This window comes from Monodelphis domestica, chromosome 1 (genome assembly GCF_027887165.1).
Source record: "Monodelphis domestica isolate mMonDom1 chromosome 1, mMonDom1.pri, whole genome shotgun sequence".
NCBI classification, from domain to species: Eukaryota; Metazoa; Chordata; class Mammalia; order Didelphimorphia; family Didelphidae; genus Monodelphis; species Monodelphis domestica.
In genome coordinates, this window is record NC_077227.1 from 35,423,731 (window position 1) to 35,448,211 (window position 24,481).

Below are 24,481 nucleotides of genomic sequence, written 5' to 3' on the forward strand. Positions count from 1 at the left end.
ACGAAATTGATTGATTAGATCAGTTTTTCTATTGATTAGAAAACTGAAAAATGAAACAATTCTGAGGTTCTATAATTATCAGATTGGTTACTGTGACATAAGAGGAAAATGTTGGAGGGGATATGGAAAAATCAGTGAGCATGGGATGTTTATATTTCCAAATTCAGTGAATTCAAGTCTCAACCCAGAAACAGACTGATGACTGGGCCCTCCAGTGTTTTTTTTTTTTGTGGTTTTAACTAGGGGTGTTTACAAGTTAGGTTTACATTTTGATTGGTCATCAATTACTTGAGCTTAGGTTGAAAGGAAACTATTAATCAATGCTGAAGTCATTTATAAGTGTTTATAAGATAGCTTTGATTTCTTTTTCTGAAAACTGCCTGTACATATGTTTTAAGCATTTACTATATGGGGAATAGCTCTTGTTTTTATAAATTTGACTCAGATCACTATATATTTGAGAAATGAGATCTTTAGAAACATGATGTAATTTTTATGTTACTTTATTGTCTATGGTATCTTTTATAAGTTTGTTTGTCAGACTTGGGGTCATACCTATCAGTAGTAATTTATCACATTTGGAGGACACATATCATTGCCAAATTACACCACTCAAGTATTTATTACAGAAAAACAGTTTATATAATGTCAACGTGGAATCTAGAAACCCTCAAACATGTAGCCTAGTAAGATCGGATAAACCCCAAGTTTTAGGAATAGTTTGTAAGTTGGAGACCCAAGGGGGATACAGGCTAGTCCTAAAACTTGGGATTCATTAGATCTTACTAGGCTACAAGTTTGGGGGTTTCTAGAGTCCATGTCGACACAACCTTTGCTGTTATTCAGTTGATTCAGCTGTGTCTGACTTTGTGACCTCATAAGAGTTTTGTTTTGTTTTTGCAAAGATGACTGTTTGCCATTTCCTTCTCCAGCTCTTTTTATAGATGAGGAAACTGAGGCAAACAGGATTAAGTGACTAGTCCTGTTTCACACAGCTAGGAAGTATCTAATGTGAATTTGAACTCAGGACTTCTTGATACCAGGTCCTGTGCTCTATCTATTGCACTATCCAGCTCCTGCCTAACAAGTCACAAAGTGGATGCTTAAAGCAAAAGTTGCTTATCCTGGGTTTACATCTTATTCCCATTACTAAGGCCAATGGAGGAATGTGTTTTGTTTGTCTATTCATATGTATTCAAGAGTTTTGTTTTTCTTCTACCATATCCCCCATAGGAAAGGGAGGGGAGGGAGAGAAAATAATTTGTGTTAATTAAAAATTTTAAATTAGAAAAAAAACAAAACCAAAAAACTGTGGTTCCAAAGCCTGGAGTTTCCCCATCTAGTAGGAAATTGTGTACTCTGCGTTTTAGACACAAGCCCAGTGACTTGAATAGGAAAAAGCAGAGACATCACCTTACTGCACAGGACCATTTAGTCAAAGCTAGGGTTTTTCCAAGAGTAACGTATGGCTGTGAGCTGGACTATAAGGAAAGCTGAGCACCATTGAGTGATGCTTATGAATTGTGGTCCTCGAAATGACTTTTGCGAATTCCTTAGAGTACAAGGAGAACAAATCAATCAACACGTAAAGTAATTAATTCTGACTATTCATTGGAAAGACAAATATTGAAGCCGAAGCTTCAGCACTGTGGCCACATAATGAGAAGGCAAGACTCATTGGCAAAGACTGATGCTGGGAAAGATTGAAGACTGAAGGAAAAGGAAATAGATAGCAGGGGGTGAGATGGATAGAGTGTCATGGAAACAACAAACATTAGCTCGGACAGACTGTGGGAGATAGTGAAGGGCAGAAGGGTCTGGCATGGTGGTCTAACACAACTGAACAATCCAAGTATCTTTATTTAGAGAGGGAAAAAAGCCTGGATAATGGACAGTCACTCCATTGTCCTAAAAGTCTCTCCCTCAAGCCATTGTGAGGTTTCAGCATAGAGTAGTATTCCTGAACAAGGACAATTTCATGATAGGATATAACAGTAACAGAGCTCAGGACAAGGCAACAGGTCAGTCCACCTTTTGCTCCAAAACAGAATGATAATGACTTATTTTTCAGCAAAGCCTCAGAGAATCATTTTCCTAAAGTCAATCAACTCTTCTTTGATCACTCCCTTTAAGGATTCTTCTTTCCGTCTGGCTGAAGGTGAACTCAAGAGATACTTCCACATGACAGAGGAGAGACTCTAAATGAACACTCTAATGCAAATATTATCAACATAGCAATGGGTTCAAATCAAGAAAACATGTAATGCCCAGTGGATTTACGCGTCGGCTATGGGGGGTGGGGGGAGGAAAGAAAATGATCTATGTCTTTAACGAATAATGCTTGGAAATGATCAAATAAAATATAATAAAAAAAAGAGATACTTCCATTAACTGAAATGAGCAAAGAGAGATTTCTTCCTAATATCTGAAGGATAGATCAGCCAAGGACCTCTTGTCCCTGTCTGGTCATTTACCTGATCACTTCAGGGAGAAGTCCTATCCTAAGCTGAACTGGAGAGAGGAGTGGGACATGGTTTTGGAGCTGAAAGTTAAAGAAAGATTGATGAAATATATCTTTCAAATTAGTCCAAAGTCTTTGGGTTAGGATAATTTAAAAATGCTCTCCTAATATTTCTTTTTTTATAAATCCTTACATTTCATCTTAGAATCAATACTGTGCTTTGGTTTCAAGGCAGAAGAGCAGCAAGGGTTAAGCAATGCATGTTAAGTGACTTGACCAGGATCACACGGCTAGGAAGTGTCTGAAACCACATTTGAACCCAGGAACTCCAATCTCTAGATTGGTCTGGTTTCAATCCTTTGAAGCCTAGCTTCCTTCTCTCCTAATATTTCTAAAGAGGGAGTAGGGAGTAGGGAGACTACTGTTCCCACACCCAAAAAGGAAGAAGTAACAAAGACATCCAATGTACAGTATTTTAATTTTTTTTAATTTTTAAAATATTTTCCATGTTTACACATTTCATTTTCTTTCCCTCTCCCCTCCCAGAGCCAACAATCAATTCCCCTGGGTTATACAAATGTTATCACTTATACCTATTTACATATTCATTTTTACAATAGAGCAATCTTTTAAAACTAACCCCTCAAATCATATATCCATATAAGCAAATGATAAGTCATTTGTTTTTCTTCTGTGTTTCTACTCCCACAGTTCTTTCTCTTGATGTGGACAGCATTCTTTCTCATAAGTCCCTTTTCCAGTGTACAATATAAACTGAGTTTAGGATAAATAATTTATATTTCCTTACAAAGAGAAAAATCAAGTATCATATAACACTACCACCCATTTACAGAATGATTAGAACAGAATTAATAAATAAACTTATAACAACCATTATAAAAGAAAGATGTAGAGGAGTTAGGTCTCTACATCCACTGAGTCTTCAGCTCCTCCGACTCAGCAGTCAAATGGGAGTCATGATTATCTAAGGCTGAAAGCCCCTGCATCATACAAGATCAAAAATGGACTTCCAAAGCTCCCACATGGTCAACTGGAAGCAAGCCTTGAATACCTGCACCTATATTATACAACCTATACCACATTAGTTAACATTCTGGTTGCTGAAATCACAAGTGAAAGGAAAAAAATGACAGATAAACACATAGATGAAATGTTTATCAAATTTGCAGATGGAATAAACTTGAGAGGACTATTCAGCACACTAGATGACAAAATCAAGATTCAAACACATTTGAAACTCACTTTTCCCACTAGAGAAATGGGTCAAAGTGAAAAAGATAGATACAAACAGGATAAAATAAAGATAGGAATGAATAAATGATTTAACAGGAATAAATATAAAGTCCTACAGTGGGTTAAAAAACATTGCCTATATTAGTATACAATGTGGGGAAAGAGTTTGAGAAAGATATGAGGGGTTTTAGTGGACCACAAGCTCATGAATCGATGGCAGCCAAAAAAAAAATCAATGTGATACTGAGTTGAATTAAGAGGGGCAAAATGTCCAGAATTGGAGAGAATAGACCCAGTGCTTTCTGCCCTAGTCAGACCACACCTAGAGTTGTGTGCTCAGTTCTCAGTGCCATGTATTAGGGAGAAAGAACACTGATAAGCTGGAAAGAGGGTGAAGGGTCTTAAATTCATGTCATCTGAGGGTCAGTTAGAAGAGCTGGAAATGTTAGATCTGTGGAGGAGAATTTGGGGAGAGGAGGGACCTTGAAAGCTGTATTCAATTATCTGGAGGGCTATCATGAGGGAAGGGTTTAGGAGCAATGGGTGAATGCCACAAAGAGGCAGAAATCAGAGGGAAACTTCATATTAGTTAGAGCTAACAAAAAATGGATTGAGTGCCCTGGAACATGGTGGAGATCTTCCAGAAAAGAGCAGATGACTATTTGTTGGGTGTGTTGTGGAAGGAAAGGACTATTATGCAGGAATAGATGGGAACAGATGTTCTATAGTCCTTCTGGATGGAGAGATGCAGCCTGGCAACTTTTCCTGTAGGTACTGCAGCCCCAGTGATTGAAGACCCAGGAAGAAGAGTTCTTATCACCAAAATGTAAGGGATACAGTAGACTCTGGATCTGCTAAATTTCTAGAGAACCTTTAAAAAACCCTGACCAGGAAGTTGAATCACTTTTCTAGAGCAGGATCAGCAGTAATGGCCACTGCCCCTTTTTCCACTGTCAGTGAGTTCAAATATCAAAAAGCTTTCAATTTTCCAGGAAATTTTCCCACCAGTCAGTCCCCAGGTCCAAACTCCTTGATCCCTACCCCCAGCATCTCATAGACCCAGATAGAAACTCTATAAAAATCCAAAACACTTTATTGATTTGAGGGAGAGTATCCAATTCTCCCCAAGGGGCCAGAGGACCTATTTCCACCACTCTTCCTGACTATCTTCTTTGGGAGAAAATCTATCTCCCCTCAACAAAGCTGGCTTGCTTTGCTGGCTAGTGAGTTCCACGTTTCCTTGCACTGAACTTTGGTAATTCCACCACATCCCTCACCAATCTTCTTGAGTCTGTGTTTACTTTTAAATATTTTCCAAATTATTTCTATTCAACAATTATCTATTAAGTGCCTCCTGTGTACCCTAGAAGAAGCAATACGGTGTAATGGATAGAGAGCCAAGAAATTCTAGATTAAAGTCCTGCCTCTAACGCTTAGTAGCTATGTGAAATTGAGGACAAAATCCTGGGAGTGCAGAAGGAAGAAAAGAAAAGACCAAGCATTTATTTAGCACCTACTATATACTACTATGCTCAAAGGGCTTTACAAATATTCGATCATCACAAAAATCCTGTGGGGTAGGTAAAGACTTAAATAGTTCAACATTAGAAACTGATAAGATTTTCTGAATGGAAATAATATTCAAGATCGTACATTACCATCTGCTTTGCCGCTACATCCTAAGGAACATGAGACCTTTCCATACGACTTGCAGTTGAAACCTTCCATATTGGTTGTCTTCCCATTAGAATGTGAGGCCCTTGAGATCAAGGACAGCCTTTTCTCTTCATTTTCCCAGCTCTTTTTTTTATGTGTTTCCACACTGCTTTGCACATAGTAGGCACTTAATAAATGGTTTCTTCACTCATTTGGAAATTCTAAATTCTGTGATTCTGTTTCTTAGAGCCCAAGGGCCCCTGTCGGCTTTAAGGAAGCATCAGAGAATTCTGGCAAATGCTCATTCTTATAACTAACAATATTCAATGTGTTTGCTGCCAATAATTGGGTTTAGCAGACAGCCCTTGGGGTATCTGGGGAAAATAATAAGGAGACTGAAATCAAGTCAGTTCCTCAGATTCCTCATTCTCCTAATAACCAAGAAATGTGTTGTTCATCAACCCAGGAGGGAGCACAAGAGGCAGGAGGGTCTGGGGGAGCAAAAGCTCTTGGCTCACAGGAAATGTGGGCAGCTCAATTAGTCTCCAGCTAATCTGATTTGGGCAACAGAGGTCATTATTCTCTAGGGAGCTTCGGCTCCCACTTTCATCCAGGAAGCAGCCAGAATTCAATCGAGACCTGGCAAGCTCCAGCTGTTACAATGGCTAATTCAATTCCATTTCCCAGAAATGAGACCCTCCATGGCAGAGATGTGTATGTCTTGTTGGGAATGAGTCAATGCTTCTGGGAGGGCAGGACTCTAGTGTGGGTCAGGCTAAGGACAGCACCCTAGAGGAGCCTCGACATGACTGAGGTGAGAGTCTAGGGGTACAGAGGGCAAAGGGGCAGAGGGATTTCTCCCTTCTCCCAGCCTCCTTCCAGGGAGTCCTACAGCTTTGGGGAATGATGACTTCAGACTTTTTGGAGTGTACCTTGAATCCTCATTTCCTTCTTGTTTGTTTACATTCATCAAGTATCTAGTAAGTGGCAACTGTGTGCCAGAGGGGAGGCAATATAGGGCAATGGATAGAGAGCCAGCCTTGAAGCCAAGAAAACCTGGTTCAAGTTCTGCCTCTGACACACATTGTTGTGTGACTCTGGGAGTGCCTTTCACCCTCCCTGGGTGCCAGGCAGCTCTCTAAGACTCTAAGCTATGGTCTGCCCTGAGAGAAGGAGTTATTGACGGACAGCAGCCCATGCCAGGGAAACCACAGATTCAGTCCCTGTCCCTATTCATCTCAGAGGATGAGGGAGAAGGGGTAGGGGCATAGGCTCAGCTAAAAATCGCCAGGGAAGAGGAGGATGCATGGTCTCCGGGAGCTGAGAACCAAGAAAGTCCCAACTGAGTTGATTGATGGGAAGCAAGCATGGCACGATGGAAAGAGGGCCAGGTTTGGGATCAAGGCATCTGAGGGCAAATCCTGCTGTGTGGATGCACATCACTCTTTCAATCTCTGTTCCTCCATCTGTAAAATGGGGACAATAATACACTATATATTGTACAGCATTATTCTGAGTACTCTAGTAGGGTGATGTGGCAATGGGAAAGCCCAAAGGATATGGGTTCTAGTCTGAGCTCTGTCCTTGAATACCTAGCTATGTGTGCGATCTTGGGCAAACTCTTACCGCAGTCTATGCCTTACCTGGCAATTCAGGGAATTGGAGTCTATGTTCTTATTTTCTAGTTATTACAATTTTTTAAAATAAAATTATAAATTAAAATCTTAATACTATATAATTTTATAATAGTTTATATACAATATATTATATTGTAATGCATTAATATAAGATATAATATAGCATTAATATAATTATGTTTATTTAATGATATTAATATTATACTTGAAATTATTAGTAAAATAAATAAATGATATATTGATAATATGATTATGTGATCATATATTCTATATGATTTTAAATAAAATAGAAATTAAAATTTTAATAAAATTAAAAATTATTTTAAAATTCTCTGATTGTAGGGCCCTTCCCTTAGAATCTGTCTCTTAGAACAACCTGAGGTCATGAGGCCATTAAACCGCAGGTCCCTCCTCTTAATGGGTGCCTGAGGACAATCATCCCTATAAAGGTCAAAGGAATGGAGGGCAGGCCAATCACACACTCTGCTTTCCTGCCGCCCATCCATGATTCCACCTCCAATGCACACAGACAACAGACTTATTTTCTGCTCTGACCACACCACTTGTCCCAATCATCTTGCTGTGGGAGCAATATTGGCTGAAAATGAAATCATTGTTCTTTCGCTGAGGTCCTCTCAGCCCCATCTGGTTTCCCGTCATTCTTCCCAGCCCTGACTCCCACCCCTTAGCTGTAGCACCTCAATGACCCCTCTCTGCTAGAGAGGGCAGATGCTTGGTAAGGAAAGCTGCCTGGACCAGCTGGGACAGAGCAGATGGCTTTGAGCCATTCGGCTCACTCATTCACCTATCCACCAACCATTTATTAAGTGCTTGTTCACTATTCCAGGGAATGGGAAAGAGAGAGAGAGAGAATGCTGTGGTAGACACAAGAGAAAATTTGGAGGCAGAAGCCCTGAGTGGTTTGTTTGTTTATTTTTAATTAATTTAATTAAAATTGTTCATTTTAAAATTTAATTAATTTAATAATTATTTTATTGATGTTAATTAAATTAATTAATTTAATATTAATAACTATTAAAATAATTTAATAATTAATAATAATTCCCCTCCATGCCCTTTTTATTCTACTGGGCCATTGGTAAGAGGAACTCCAAGGGCACATCAGTAACTAACCTGCAACATGGAGTCTGAGGGATTAAAAGACTTGCCTAGAATCATATAGTTAGGGTATCCCCCCCCCCCCCGTGGGATTTGAACAGAGATCTTCATGACTCCAAAGCCTGCTGTCTATGCACCATGATGTATTTATTCCCTCTTAAAATTCATTTTATTGATATCCACTGTTTTTCTGTCCGTTATTTCCCATCTATCTCTACTTCAGTCTAAGCTCTCTCTTGCATTTATTTTATTAATAATTTCAAGTATAATATTAATATCATTATAATAAACAATTATATTAATGCTATATTACATCTTATATTAATGCATTATAATATAATATATTGTATATAAACTATTATAAAAATTATATAGTATTAAGATTTTAGTTTAATTTAGTTTTAACCCATTAAGAGGAGGGACCTGCGGTTTAATGGCCTCATGACCTCAGGTTGTTCTAAGAGACAGATTCTAAGGGAAGGGCCCTACAATCAGAGAATTTTAAAATAATTTTTAATTTTATTAAAATTTTAATTTCTATTTTATTTAAAATCATATAGAATATATGATCACATAATCATATTATCAATATATCATTTATTTATTTAGAAAGAGAAATTGAAGGATATATTTGAAAAACAATGATGAGGAAGAAACAGCCAATACAAAGACAATATCTGACAAAGCTTGCAGTAGTCTCTCCTGGCAGCTCCCCACCTCTCTGCTGGGAGAGAGGAGGTCCACTTCCTGCTCTCCTCTCTGGGACTTTCACTGGTTTTTTCAGGTACTCAGTTTGACTTTCTTTTGGTGATCCTTTCATTCACATCATCTGTGGTCCTGGAGTGTGTGTGGTTGTGCTGTGCTCTGTAGTCCTGATGTGCACCTTTCTCTTGGTTATGCTTACCAGGACACACAAATCTTCCAGGCTTTCTCTGAATTCCTTACATCGGTCATTTCCCAGGTATAGAGTCTGGACCTGTGACTTCATCTAAAGAAGGAAACTCCTGCCAGTGGGAGCCAGTCAATACCTTCTCTACGAGATCTAGTCTTGGAAGAGTTGTCTAGACCCCTGAAAGGTTGCATCACTTGTATGGGTCACAGAACCAGTGTGTGTCAAAGTTGAGACTTAAACCCAGGTCTTCTAGCCTCAGAATTCAGCTTTCCAAACCCAAGGCTTTGTGACTGGGCAAGCCACTTAATTCTGTTTGCCTCAGTTTCCTCATCTGTCAAATGAGCTGGAGAAGGAAATGGCAAACCACTCCAGTATCTTTGCTAAGAAAACCTGAAATGGCTCAAGAAGAGTCAGACAGGACTGAAATGACGCAAAAACAAACTTATTGAGAAGTCATAGTAAGAGTAGAAGTGAAAACATCAACAACAACAATAATAACTAGCCTTTATAATATATTATCTCATTTTATCTTCACAGAAATCTTGTGAGGCAGGCACTATTATTATCCCAATTTTATAGATGATGAAAGTAAGATAGAAAGGTTAAAGGACTTGCACAGGGTCATTTAAAATAGTAAATATCTGAGGAAGGATTTGAACTTATGTCTCTCAGACTTTAGGTTCAACATTTTATCCACTGTGGGATGACTGCCTCCAAACTGTGGAGAGGGGAATGAGAGTGGAGATGTATTTTCCCTTGAATAAACTGGATTTGGGCTAAAAGTGGTTGATAAAAATAATTAAAAAAAAAACCTCTCTACTGTGAATTTTAGATCTATTCCACCCTGCTTAGTCTAACAAAACAGGAATGTCTACACCCCTACTTAAGGATTAAGTATTGACAAGGATGGCCCATGACAGACATGTGCTAGCAAATGACAAATCAGAAACAACTGACAGACCTGTCTAAGTCTGACCTGTACTAAGTCAAGTGTAAGCTACTATTGGTACATGTGAGACGCAGGAAGTGATGTAAAAAATGGTCTATATATTTCGTGTCACTTCCTCTCTCTGGCCTCTTTGCAGAGAAGTGTCTCTGGCTGTTGAGGTGGAGAGGTGGCTAGTGGCAGCGTGCTGAGCGTCTTGGCATCTTGGCATGGTGACAGCTATTGTCTGGGTTTGGTGGTAAGTGTCCTTGATACAAAACTGGGAGAAGCTTAGTAGCCTAGTTCAGGTGAGGCATCTTCACTGAGCTCTCTCAGAGTTTAGGCTGATTCCTTTTTCCTTTACCTTCCAAAACACTATCCTCTTAGGAAGCCTCTAAGCTTCTGAAGAGACCTTGTGGTGGGGGTCTTTGAACTCCCCCTGGCAAGACTAGGCCAGAGAAATCCTATACGCTTTCCCTCTCTTCTTCTTCTTAATTCCTTCCCTCTATATTAATTAAACCACCATAAAATTTCCAAACTGACTTGAGTATTTTATTTGGGATTTTCCCTGGCAACCAATTAAATTTATATTCAGTCACAACCCTAAATTTACCCTTACACCACCTCACCCAGTCCATGGCACACTCATCCTCCTTTCATATATGTGAGATCCTGGGAAGAGTGGACTCAAATTTGGAGCCCGAAGATCCCAAGATATGTGGGGAACACATTGGGCTCAGGGGTTATTCTGGATTCTTAGTCCCATAAATACTTTTATTCCTTCTCAATCTCCCCCAAGTTCATTTTGGGCAAAGCATTGCCTACAACTGAGTCACCCCCTTGATCAGTTCAACTTAACCCTTGCAGGACTCGGTGTCTCAGCTAAAAGGTCAGTCTATCCGGAACTGGATCAAGCAGATTGCTCCCCAAAGCTGGCTCCTCACAGGATTCCTGGTGCCCAGTTGGGAAATAAGGGTCCTGTCTCTCCCCAGGCCAGCAGATCCTCACCTGAAAGACACCCCTTTCACCCCACCCAAAAAGAAGGGGAGAGATTCACACCCTCAGCTTAGCTCAGCAGCCTATTAAAAGCCTTTTTGACTCCATACAGTATGCCTATGGGAAATAGAAACAGAAATACCTGACATTCTCTGAAGTTAAGTGGCTGATGGGAAAGGGGAAGGATGCCTCCATTATATATATCCCCAGAAACAAGATCATCGGTGATGGAAAGCAGGAAGGACACACTGCAAATATTCTAAGGACTGGCCCTAGCCAACTACACTACGTATATGCCCGTCTGCTCCTGTTTTCTCCCCCTTTAGAATATATAAGCTGCTGGAGGGAAGGGACTGTTTCTCTCAGCCTTTTACAGTTGGGGATGACGTTCCTTGGAAGGAAACGTGTCTCATGGCAAGGCACTGGATTCCCGGTCTCCTGGCTCCAAATTCGGACCGCTGGACACTGCCTCTCAAATATAATTCTGATTTGCCGGACAAGAAGCAAACCCCCTCCTTCCATCTAGTCTCTCTGTGCACTCCAGCTGTCTCTGTCCAAGCTCTCCTCTTGCCAACTTTCCAAATCATCCTGTGGCAGTCTCCTAACCTAATCACTGAATGCCTGAGGGAGGGGTATAAGCAGGAAACAAGACACAGGCTCCCTCAGAAGCAAAATTCGATTTATTAGCCCTTCCCTAAGAAGGTGGGGGAAGGGGAGGATAAGACCAAGATGCCTCTCTTTGCATGCTCTCTGAGTGGCTAAACCTGGTAAAAATTGAAGAACAGAGACTTCTGGATCTGTAGATTTAGAACTGAAAGGCGCCTGGTCCAACCCCTTCGTTTTACAGATCATTTACAGATCAGAAAAGAGGACCCCAATGATGTCAAATAGCCAGAGGTCACAAAGGCAGTAAAGAGGAGACTGGATGAAAACTCAAGTCCTCTGGCTCCAGATTCAGTTTAAATCTCACTTTCTCTAACTTGCAGATGACCTTGGACAAGTCTCTTTCACTGTTTGCTCTTCATAAAAGATTCAAGGATCCCAAAGACACTTTCTGGCTTTAGGTCCTATGAACTTATATTACTCAGGCTGACTCTGAGACAAGGATGCTGCCCTCTGATGAAATAAAAATCTTGGGAATTGAGCATGGGCTGTAATGGTCCAAGATGGTCTCAGTAATCAGTTTCCAGTCAATACTGTTTAGAAAGAGAGAAAACACCAGCCCTATTAGCTTTTGCTGCTGCAGTGAAGCAGTAACATCTATTTTATTGTAATTCTATTTTCTATTTAATTCTGTTTCTATTCTATTTTAAAACTTAATATTGGCGTGGGGCAGCTGGGTAGCTCAGTGGATTGAGAGCCAGGCCTAGAGACGGGAGGTCCTAGGTTCAAATCTGACCTCAGACACTTCCGAACTGTGTGACCCTGGGCAAGTCACTTAAGCCCCATTGCCTACCCCTTCTCACTCTTCTGCCTTGGAACCAATACACAGTATTGATTCCAAGACAGAAGGTAAGGTTTGTTTTTTTAAATAAATAAATAAAACTTAATATAGGGAAAGCTTGGTAGTGCAGGGATAGAGAGCCAGGCTTGGACTTAGGAGGATCTGAGTTCAAATTTGACCTCAGATCCTTCCTAGCTGTATCATCCTGGGAAAGTCACTAAACCCCAGTTGTCTAGCCCTTACTGCTCTTGGAATCCATACTTAGAACTGATTCTAAATCATAAATTAAGGCTTAAAAAAAAGGAGAGCCTACCTGCCCTTAAGAAACTTATAATCTGAAGGGGGGGATAACACACAAAAGGAGGCAGGAAAGGGATAGGGGATGGGAGAAGAGGTATCTGCTGGGAGCATCTTGTTCCATGGAGTTGAAACCAGACAGGGCAGCAAATGCAAAGCAAAGTAAGCTGAGTTTAGTGTTTGCCCTCCATCAAGGAAGGCATTGGGAGGAAGTTGGTACCCCTCTCTCCAGCCCAGTGAGAGGGGAGAGGGACCTGGTGTCAATCAAGGCTTGCATTTGCAGCCTGGTGGTGAGTTTAGAGGGGATGAAGGGAGGGCATCTTGCTCTGAGGAACTGAAACTAGGCAGAGCAGAGCAGTCTTCATTCTAGCGCCTTTCCTCTGTTGACCCTCTCCAATTTATCCTGCACAGAGCTGATGTGTGTGTAAGTGTTGTCTCCTCCATTAGACTATGAGCTTCTTGAGAGCAGGAGTCATATTTTTGCTGGTCTTTTAGTGGTTGGCACCATGCCTGGCACAAACAAGGCAGTTAATAAATGTTTGTAAACTGACTGACTCTCGGGACTACTTTCCTATCACTCTGGGGATTCCCTGGGTTTGACTTCATTCTTCTATACTTTAACTCAGCCTTGACCTACTGGAAAACTCCTTTTTAGTCCTAAAAAGTCACTTTGAACTCATTTTATACTTAAAGCAAAGTGTTTTTAACTTAAAGAAAAAAAGCAAAGTAATATACAAAATGCAGTGGACACAGTCACTCTCAAGGTCAAAGTCCTCCTCCTCTTCCTCCTCCTCCTCCTCCTCACCTCCCACTCAAATAATCAACCCGGGCACTGAATATCCAGAATGCTCTGGTAATGCTACTCTCTTAGAACCAAGGGTGGTGGCGGCAGTTAATGTTTGACAGCCAGCTCTCTTTCAAACATGTATGCACAAGGCCCTTTTCAGTTTTAGCTGCATTCTCAACATTATTTCCACCACTTTCTTAACTCTAGATAATCGACAAAACAATAAATCAAGACCTGATTGGTTATATTTGCTGATTTCTAAGATGTAAAATAATCACACTGAGAACAGAACAATCAGCTCTTTTGGGAGCCTGGATGAGTTGACTAAAGCTTAGAACAGATCTTAGTCAAGGTGAAATAGCAGAAGCGTTGATGGAAAAAAGTAGGATTAGCCCCAGACACTGCTCAAGGGGGCTGCTTCTCAGTTGGGTTGTAAGTACCTCTTGGCTTCTGAAGTCAGAGGTGGCCCAGGAGCTGCTATGTCCTGCAGGCATGGGCACAGGAAGTCTGGAACCTTGAGCATTGATCTGGCTTGACTAGATGGGAATGAAGGTCCCCCTGGGCCTTTCTGGAACACAGGATATAGGAGAATATACCAGGTGCTTCCCCTCAGCTCTAGGGAGGGGTCACCACCCAAGGGTGAATGGTCATGGCTAAGTTTCTCTATGCTCTGTTTCTCTATAATGGTTTTTGTCTCTCTGTCTCTGTGTCTGTCTGCCCATCTGACTCTCTCCTATTCTGCCTTTCCCTTCATGCCCCTACTCTCTTCCTGTCTGGTTCTCATCCACCCCTTCCCTGAAGAGGACAAGCATCTTTCAGGAAGAAGGGACAAACAAAACTGTCCTATGAGTATTAATATTCTAACAAGCTATTGGAAAATGCTTCTCTAGGAAGGAAGGGCGGGAGGGAGGAAGAAAGGAAAGAAGGAAAGAAGGAAGGAAGGAAGGAAGGAAGGAAGGAAGGAAGGAAGGAAGGAAGGAAGGAAGGAAGGAAGGAAGGAAGGGAAGGAGGGAGGGAGGAAGGAAGGAAAGGAAAGAAGGGAGGAAGGAGGAAAGGAAAAGAAAGAGATAGACATTATTGAAAAAAATCTGTTAACCCTGAAACCAGAAAAAGCTTACTGAGGGAAGTGATGCATTTAATCCCAAAGGGCCCAGTTTCATTCTTTGTTACCAAGTAAAAGGTAAGTAGATCACTTCCCCTCTGTGGGCTTCACACTGCCTATCTCCAAAACTGTGATTGACAGCAGCTACTCTCCTTAGGAGGGTAAACTGAGTGCTACAAGGGCAAAGATAGTCTTATTTAGCTTTCTTTATCCTCCTTTATTGGAATCCTTCTTTCCTTTCAAGGCCCAGCTCAGATGCTCCAACCTCCAAGGAACCTTTCCTGAAAGTGATTTCTCTCACCTGCTGGCTCAAACCCTTTTGTACTCCCCACCCTCTTCTTGGCATCTCTGAGTGACTGGGGCAAGGGCATCAGAGAGAGGACTGGCCTATGTGCAGATCCCCTAGACTTCCCCTGGGGAAGAAGCTGGGGAGCCTACTTCTGGAAGTGTCATGACGACAGGAGAGGCTTCAGAGCATTTGTAGCTGACTCCAGCCTTCTATCTACTTGGGGGGCTCCAGCTTCTTTGGTTGTCTATAATTGGGGAAACAAGAACTGAAGACATACTCAAAAGGCTTTGGTCAGTCTTTCACTCTCTCTTGGTTGATCTCTACTTGTTGTTTGACTCCTACACTGAAGACATCTAGTAAGAGGCAATGCTGTAAAGAGAGAGGTCTTGAACCCAAGCCCTTTGAGGCCAACAAGTGAATGTGGGCCTGCCTTGGGGCTTGTTCTCTTGGTTTATGGGAAAGAAAGTTAGAGGCTCTGACCTTTTGAATGTTGAAATGTCAAGAGAGAAAACCCCTGGAAACATGGAAGTCTGCGATTGATGCATGCTAGGTTGTACAGTCAGCCCAGTATCATTGCCTCAAGGAGCATCTTTGAATGGTAGGTAGGATTTGACTGATGGAAAAGAGGGGAAAACAATGATAAGAGGTAAAGAAAATTCAGAGACAGGAAACGCCAGGATGAGGAGAATGAGAAATAATCTCGCCTAAGTAAAAGGATATTAGAATGTCATTAAATGGGGGCAGCTGGGTGGCTCAGTGGGTTGAGAACCAGAACTAGAGACAAGAGATCTCAGGTTCAAATCTGGCTTCAGATATTTCCTAGCTCTGTGACCCTGGGCAAGTCCCTTACCTCCCATTGCCTGACCCTTACCACTCTTCTGCCTTGGAATTAATATAAAGTATTCATTCTAAGACAGAAGGCATGGATTAAAAAAAAAGAATGTCACCAAATCTCAGAACTAATGGAGGATACCTGAAATTTAGAAAAGTGAATGTTAAAACTTAAAGACATCTTGTCCAAATCTATTGATTTTTTATGGTCTAAGCCTATTGAAAGGGGAAACTGAGGCCCAGATGGGGGGGAGACACTTGCCAAAGATCACACTGCATTCCTGACAGATTCAGGACCTGGGACAGCTGCTCCTCTTGCACTCCTCTTGCACTCTATCTAAGGGACTTGGCAGTGAGGTGGGGGTCTCCTCCTGGTCTCCCCAGAAGCTCTGGTGCTGATTTTCCTGCTGGTTCCCGTACTAGAGAACAGAGAAAGCCCAGCAGATGGCCTTGGAAGCAAATGTCAGTGAGCCGTGATGCTTTACCTGAATCGGAAACCACCTCCGCAGGGCCCCCTTATATGGAAACCCTGATGCACCAAGCATCCTCTCCAGCTGAGCTCACTTGCCCAGGGCAGAGCTGGGTGGTGTTTGGAGGAAGAGAGATAAAATTAGCAGAGCTGGGCAGAATCACAGAATCTCAAAGCTAGAGGTCAACTAGAGGAATATATCTACTTCAGCCCTGACAAGTGGGCAACCAGTCTCTCCTTGTATATTGCCAGGGATGGGGAACTCACTTCCATGCAAGGCATCCCATTATCTTTTGAGTCAGCACTATTGGTAAGAAGTTTTATATCTATATCTATATCTATATCTATCTATATCTATCTATCTATTTATCTATCTATCTATCTATCTATCTATCTGTATGTATATATATATCTAAATAAATAGATAGATATAGATTGATATCTCAAGGCAAAACCTACCTCCATAACTCACACTCAAGCAGAACAAGTCCAATTCCTCTATTTGACGGTCCTTGTCCCATCTTCCCACCCCTAATCAAGACTTCTCTTCACTAGCCAAGTATTTCCAGTTCTCTTATCTAATCTTTGAATGGGAGCATTTCCTATAGGAGGATGGGCTCTGGAGTCAGCAGTCCCAAGTTCAAGTCCCACCTTTGACCATTCATTACCTCCATGACCTCAGGTGGCAAGTTAATGAAATATTGGGTCTCAGTTTCTTCATCTGTAAAATGGGCAAAGGAATACCACTGCCAGGGAGTTCCCATCCAGCTGTAGATGTAGGACCTGATGGGGTCATTTCAGAAATTTCTTCCAAAGGGATATGGGCTTTTTGATAAAGAATCAACACTTCATCCCTGATGGGACTGAAGAAACCAATTCCCCATGTTTCTGATGCTGCTTCTGAGTCCAAATGACAAAAGATCAGGGAGTCTGAACCTCTCCAGGAGTAAAGGCTCCTTCTGCCCAGACCTCTAACCCCTGCCCCCCCTTGCTCCAGTTTACTTGAATGTTTGATGGAGCCTGTGGGAATGGGACTGCCTGTTTACCTTCTGCTATAGCCCAGTCCCATGAGGACCCTGCAGGGAAATGAGCTGGTGACAGATTGAAGTCACTAATGAGAGCGGAAGGAGCGGGCAGCGGGAGACCAGAGCCGAAGGGGAAGAGGGAGGCAAGCCTAAGAGATTTGGAGTTTGCTGGAGCCTGGAGATGAGATGTAGGAGTTCTGTCTGCTCCTTCTGTCTAGTACCACTGGAGGAGAAGGCAACGAGGGGCAGAGAGACTGGAAAGGTTCTCCATCTAGGAGCTGAGGGCTACACTGCCCTGATTCTCTGAGAAAGCCTTTCTAATCCTCAGTTGACCTTTTCCATCAAATACAAAAAGGCATCATAGAAAGAAAGTTGATTTTGAAGTTAGGAAAAACTAATTCTGCCTCAGATACTTACTAGCTGTGTGACCCTGGACAAGTCACATAAGCTCTTCCAGCCTCTGTTTCTTTACCTGTAAAATGGTTATAATTGTTTAAATACAATTAGGTGGGTTAGTCAACTGAGAGCCAGGCCTAGAGATGGGAAGTTCTGGGTTCAAATCTGACCTCAGATACTTTCTAGCTGTTTGATCTTGGTCAAGTCACTTAACCTCTACTGCCTAATCCTTGTCATTCTTCTGACTTGGAACCAATATACAGTATTGATTCTAAGATGGAAGGTAATGGTTTTTAAAATGGATATAATCATAGCACTTAGCACCTACTATCTCAGACTCTGTAACCCTGAGCAAATCACAGAACTTATCTCTCAGCCTCATTTTCCTCACCTGTAAAATGGGTGTAATCATAACCCCTACCTCACTGATTTTGTGAGGATATAGAGAGGTAACACATGGAAAGAGCTTTGCAAACCCGAGATAGAAAAGTTAGTATTATCTTGAGGGAGGCAAAGCAGTGTGGGTACATAATCTGAAAGGAAGAAGGCACTTGGAAACCATCTAGTCCAACTTTTTCCCTTTATAGTTAAGAGGCAAAATCAGAATTCACATGTGGGTCCTCTGACTCCAAATCTAGCTCTTTGTACTTTTTGCCAAGCTTCTCCCCTCAGTCTAGGACCTGGACCCAACTCTTATATTGTGACTCTGTAGGGTCAAAGGAAGCAGCTGGGTGATGCCTCAGGGCACCAGACTTGGAGTCAAGAAGACCTGAGTTCAAATCCACCTTAGACACTTACTAGCTGTGTATCCCTGGGCAAGTCACTTAATCCTATGTGCCTCAGTTTCTTCATCTGTCAAATGAACTGGAGAAGGAAGTGGCAAACCACACCAATATCTATGCCAAGAAAACCTCAAATGGACTCATGAAGATTTGGACATGACTGAAAAATGACTGAAGAGCAAGAAGGGTCAGAGGAGCATAGGCATAAGGCTGGAAGGGACCTTGGAGGTCATGGAGTCCAACTTCCTCATTTTACAAATGATATAATGATAACCAGAGAGATGAAAGGTCCCGTGTCACAGTTGCAGAGCTGAGATTTGAACCCAGATCCTATGGAACAAGTGGCAAAGTCTGTAGCAGGTTAGTTCAGTGAGATAGAGCCCTGGTCTACGAGCTTCAAGAGTTGTGAGAGGAGGTACTGCTTAATTTCTTTTTTTCAGTTAACAAGCATTTATGTTCTCTCCCTCCCACTTTCCCTTGGTTAATTTCCTTCCTCAAATATTTTCAAATTCCCATATTTCATGGGTGTGGGAGTTCCCTCCACTCACACAGATCTCGACCCTTCTGAGTCTTGGTAAAGAATCTCCGTGAAATCTGGCTAAATAATTTATAGCTGCCATTTCTGTGGCTCCCTAAAGGGTTTGCAAATCATTTCTCAGATAATATCACATCTGATCTCTCAGGACAACTCTGGAAGAAAAGGTAAAGCAGGTATTATTGTCACTATTTTACAAATGAGGAAACTGAGGAGGCTCTGGGGGCTAAAATGACTTGCCCAAGTTGTCTAGCAAGTAGCGGAGGCAGGATCTGAACCCAGGTCATTCCTGCCTGCTATTATATCATCTGGCTTCCCCTTTGCTGAAGTTTCATCACACCTAATAAGTCTGATCTTGGGACGGTGCCTCTATTCAGAGACTGCTGTGAGGCTCCCCTTTCAGAAGCTTCAGAATCTGAGCTCTCATCTCTTCCATGATGAGACAAATGGGTGACCCATTAATGCAGGGGGTTTCTCCTCTGGTGTAAACCATCCCTATTCCATGAGGAAGCCTGAAAAGTCCAGTGTGTCCTAGAATTGGGGAGCGGGGAGAGGGTCCCCAAATGTACTGACCTACAAGGCAGGATCTCTGAAATGAGATTCTAGAATCTCCCATGGCTGGTTATCGGAGACAAAGACAAGGGTTCAGAGGAAGATTGAGATTATCTGAGGAACAGCAAGGCAGGCTTTTTTGGAAGCCAAAAGAGAGAGAATGTTATTCTAGGTTACAAAATAGAAGCACGGTGACTAGAGCGAGATGGGGGAGTCCCATTGTACTACTGGCTGCCATGGCTGCTGTCGCCATCATTGCTACTGACACCAACACTGCCGCCTCTATCACAAATCTAGTGAGGTGGCTCCCTGAAGATCCCTCCTTTGGAAGCCATGCCTCCTAAGATCCTTCATGGACGTCTCACTCCTCCAAGGGCCATCTTGAGGGACATCCAAGTCCATCAGATCCAAGAGTTGATGCTCACCGTGTTATTTGTTTGGTGGTGTGTGCTGGCTCGCCTTCCAGCCTGGCCTCATTAGCTCAGGCTAAGATCAGATCCCTGGAAGAAGCTGCTGAGGTGCCCGGGTCCTCCTGGCTTCTCCTTCCTGGCTGCTCACTGGTCCAAGGCACTGTTCCTGACCAAACAGAGAATCAGAATGCAGAGAACCTCCTCGGAGGCCAGAAGTAATTAGATTGTGCCTCTGTGTTGACATGCCCCTTCCTCCCCCATCCCCCCCCCCAATATGCGCCCAAGAGAAAACCTGACAAGTCACTCTCCATCCAAATCAGGAACTCTCTCTCTCTCCAGATCTCCTGCTGCTTTTTTCTCTCATTTCTCTCTTCTGCTTTTCCCCTGTGGCGTTCACGTTCTAAAGAGAATTCTTTATATAGGAGTCTTGAATTTAGAGTCCAAAGGGATGCTGCAGGTCAGGATGCCCAGTCTCCTCATTTTACAAAAGGAAAAACTGAGGCAAGATGGAGTACGTAGTGGTAGGGGCTGGACTTGGGATTTCATTGGTACAGGGAACTCCCAGGTGAGGAAATTCCTTCTACCCACTAATGCAGATTGCCACCTCTTAGAGGGTTGCTTAGAAAACTGAGAGATGGACGGTTTGTACATGGTACATGTACACTGAGATACAGCAGAGGGAAGCCTGGCCCCAGCCCAGCTCTCTGTCCCCTTTACTGAGCTGCCTCTAAACAGGAAGAGGAAGAAGAATTTGGGAAGAGTCTGCAAAGGTACCTCGTATCGTAGGCTTGGCTTGGCCCAAGTCTGGTCCAAGGTCCTCTCAGGTTGAACTTTGGCCCCTTCTAGAGCCCTGAGCCTGCCCAGAGCATGCAGCATTTTGGCTGACATAAATCCCCCAGACAGCCTCCCCCTCTCCCTCCCAGCCTTCAGTCACATAAAATGGTTTGGAGAGCAGCATTTAATGGCTCAGGGTCTAGAACCAGCTGTGGCCCTGGGCTCCCTGGCAGGGGCTGGGGACAGCCACTGACAATCGTCCAGCTGGATTTACTGCCTGCTAGCCATGGGCCAGCCCTTTACACCCCAAAGCAGCAGGGACAGAACAACCCAAATAGCCTCACCCCAGCCCAGCCAATGATCCAATACCATGTGGTGGGCTGGGAGAGAGGCCCAGCCAGGGAGAGCCACTGGGGAGATGGTTTAATTGCTGGAGTCAGAGTCGTCCACCCCCAGGCGAAGCTGAGCTGGAAACAAGTGGTACTTCTAATCATAATCTCTCCGTGTGTCTGCCACTGTCTCCTCTCTGCCTCTCTTTCTCCATCTGTCTCTCTGTCTGTTGTTCTGTGTGTGTCTCTCTCTGTATCTCTCTCCCTCTTTCTCTGTCTCTCTGTCTCTGTTCTTCTGTGTCTTTCTCTGTGTGTCTGCCTCTCTTTTTCTATCTGTCTCTGCCTGTCTTTGTCTCTGCCTGTCTCTCTGTCTCTGTTTCTGCTGTTCTCTGTCTGTCTGTCTGTCTTTCTGTGTCTCTTTCCCTCCTCTGTTTCTCTTTGTCTGTGTTTGTCTCTAGCTATCTCTCTGTCTCTGTCTCTGCCGTTTTGTCTTTCTCTCTGTGTGTCTGTCCGCCTTCTCTCTGCCTCTCTTTCTCAGTCTGTCTTTATCTCTGTCTCTCTTTCTCTGTCTCTGCTGTTCTGTGGCTTTCTCTCTGTGTGTCTGTCTCCCTCCTTCTTTCTGCCTCTCTTTATCCATCTGTCTCTCTGTCTGCCTTTATTTCTGACTGTCTCTGTCTCCACTATCTTTCTCTATCTCTTTCCTCTCTGCCTCTCTTTCTCCATCTAGCTCTCTGTCTTTCTCTGTTCTGTGTATGTGTGTGTCTTTCTGTATCCCTCTCCCTCCTCCCTCCTTCTCCTTCTCTGTCTCTGCTCTTCTGTGTCTTTCTCTGTGTCTGTCTCTCTTTTTCTATCTGTCTCTCTGACTGTCTCTGTTTCTGCTGTTCTCTGTCTCTGTCTCTTTTCCTCCTCTCTGTTTCTCTTTGTCTGTCTGTGTTTGTCTCTAGCTATCTCTGTCTCTGCTGTTCTGTATCTTTCCTTCTGTGTGTGTAAGTCTCTCTCATTCTCTCTGTCTCTCTTTCTCAATCTGTCTCTGTCTGTCTATCTCTGACCGTCTCTCTTTCTCTGTCTTTCTCTCTGTGTGTCTCGGTCGCTGTTTCCTTCCTCTTCTCCACTAAGGAAAGGACTCCTCTTCAGGCTGCTTGGAGCACTGGTGACATCAGATTAAGCTGACTTCCTGGAAGGATCATCTTTAAAGCACCTGCCCATTCCAGGCACTCAGGATTCAGGGACCAATAGGAAATAGTCCCTGCCCTCAGGGTGTTTACATTCTACTGGGGTGGGGTGGGGAGATTAGGCATTCAGGGATGAGGATATCAAAAACTAGTTACCTCCCGAGAAAAGTAGGGGCTGAGCCATTAGCATTAGGAAAGACCAGATGCTGGAGGAGGTCCTGGGAGAGCAGGATGGAGAGAGAGAGCATTCCAGGCAGGGAGCACAGCCTGTGTCAGAGTGGAGAGAGGAAGTAGAATAGCACAGGTAAGGAAGTTTTAGCAGGGTCAGCCTCACTGGACAGGAAAGAGGAATCTGGGAGCAGCTGGGAAAGGGAGCTGGAGCCAAGCTGTGGCAAGCAGAGGTCTGGACATCTGTTTGATTGATGGGTCTGGAGAGAGCCACTGACACCAGGTAAGCAGAGGAGGGACATCGTCCAGTGGGTTATAAATTTTCCAAGTATCGTTGGCATTCCCCAACAATGAAATGAATGTGAGCTAGTGAGCTAGTGAGCTCCCCATCATTGACTGTTATAGAATCATAGATAGGGAGAGAGGAGATGGGCAGCTATGAGATACCACGGATGGAGTGCTGGGCCCCAAGTCAGGATGTGAGTTCAAATCTAGCTTTAGACACCTAGGACAACTGCAGCGATCCTGGACAAGTCATTTAACTTCCATCTGCCTTAGTTATCATATTTGTAAAATGGAGAAAACAGTAGTATTAGAGAATAACTATTATAGAATATATTACATGTTATCTATGTAATAGATAATAATGATCTTTCAGGGTTATTGTGAAGATAAAATGAAATATTTGTAAAGAACTTTGCAAACCTTAAATTGCACTATAAATACTAGTTGTTATTTTTACTATTATCCCATCTAGGCCCTGACCCAAGGGCTCTGTATGCAAATACAAGTTTTTAAAAAGTCTCTTCCCCTCAGGGAGCTTATGTTCTAATGGAGGAAGACAGTTTAAGAGACAGGAACAGAGGGGCAGCTAGGTGGCATAATGGTTAGACTCCTAGGTCTGGAGTCAAGAGGACCTGGGTTCAAATCTAGCCTCAGACATTTTCTAGCTGTGTGGCCCTGAGTGAGTCACTTCACCTTTTTTGTCTAGGCTTTGCCCTTCTTCAATCTTAAAGCTGTTACTAGGACAGAAGCTAAGGGTTTTAAAAAATAGCCAGGAATAGACCTGGAACCTTTATGGAATAGTAGTCTGAGGCAGGAAGTCACCAATTAGCAGAGGGGCCTCAGGTTGTAAGAAGCAGGGTCAAGATTTGAACCCAGTTCTCTGCCTACAAATCCAGCACACTTCCCACTGCCCCACAATGCCTCCTAGTTGAGTCTCTGGGACCATCTGCCTGGGTTGCTGGGGTGCTTGGGGAAAGGTCAGCTAAGGGCATCTCCATTCTTGAGATTCTGTGATTCCAGCTACTCCCCCATCCTAAGCTACTCTTCTCTCCTGAGCCTGGTCTCCCATGATCCCAGTCTCCATCAGAAGATAACCCTTTTCCAAATGGGTCTCCCCAGAGAGGAAGGGAGCCCCTAAGGGAAACTCAGCAACTCTGCCAGCTGTTGAGGTCAGAAGCGAACGTCATTGAAACTGGTCCTCATGGATGATGCTCTGCCTGGAGATTCCTTCTGGCTTCCTTTCCAGCCGGTGTGAGTTTGCCTCTTATTTCTTGGCCAGGCATCTGCCTAGACTCCCAGGACTCTTCTTCCTACTGAGGCTCCCCCACAGTACTTGAGGGATGGAGGGAAGAACAGAAGAATCACAGAATTAACATGGCATATCTGGAAGGGATCTTAGAGACTGCCTAGCCATAGACTAGGAAACTGAGGTCCAAACACATTAGGGAGACTGATTATAATGACAAATGAACTAATACTGTATGGTTTAGTAGCTAGAGCTCTGGGCTCAGAAGTCAAGAAGTCCTAGGTTCAAATATAGCCTCACATATGTTCGAGCTGTGTGACTCTGGGCAAGTCACTCCACCTCTGCTTCAGTTCATTCATTTGTAAAATGGGGCTAACAATAGCACCTACCTCCCAGGGTTATTGTGAAGATCAAAGGAGATCATATTTATTTATAAAGTACTCTGTAAACATGAAAGTACTATATGAAGGTTCTTTATTATTATTAATTGTTATCATCTTAGACTCCCATTCAGGTCCAGAATTTCCAGTCCATTTCCTTTTTTCTTTCTTTCCTTTTTTTTTTAAACCTTTACAGATGCAAAACTGAGGCACAGAGGAGGAGAAATGACTTTCCCAAGATCTCAAGATTAGTCATTGATCAAGCCAG

At 42.9% G+C, this 24,481-nt stretch overlaps 1 protein-coding gene across 2 annotated transcripts in view; it reads left to right on the forward strand.

The window, feature by feature from the left end:
• Positions 1-24,481, forward strand: part of CHRNB4 (cholinergic receptor nicotinic beta 4 subunit) — a 71,752-nt gene that overhangs the window by 8,670 nt on the left and 38,601 nt on the right. The window contains exon 1 of one of the 2 annotated variants that reach the window (XM_016428631.2): positions 20,611-22,585. The exons of the other annotated variant lie outside the window; for it this stretch is intronic. The gene's annotated coding sequence lies outside the window, so the exon portion shown is untranslated. Of the gene's footprint in view, positions 1-20,610; positions 22,586-24,481 lie in introns of those variants that run through there. 2 annotated transcript variants of the gene reach the window in all.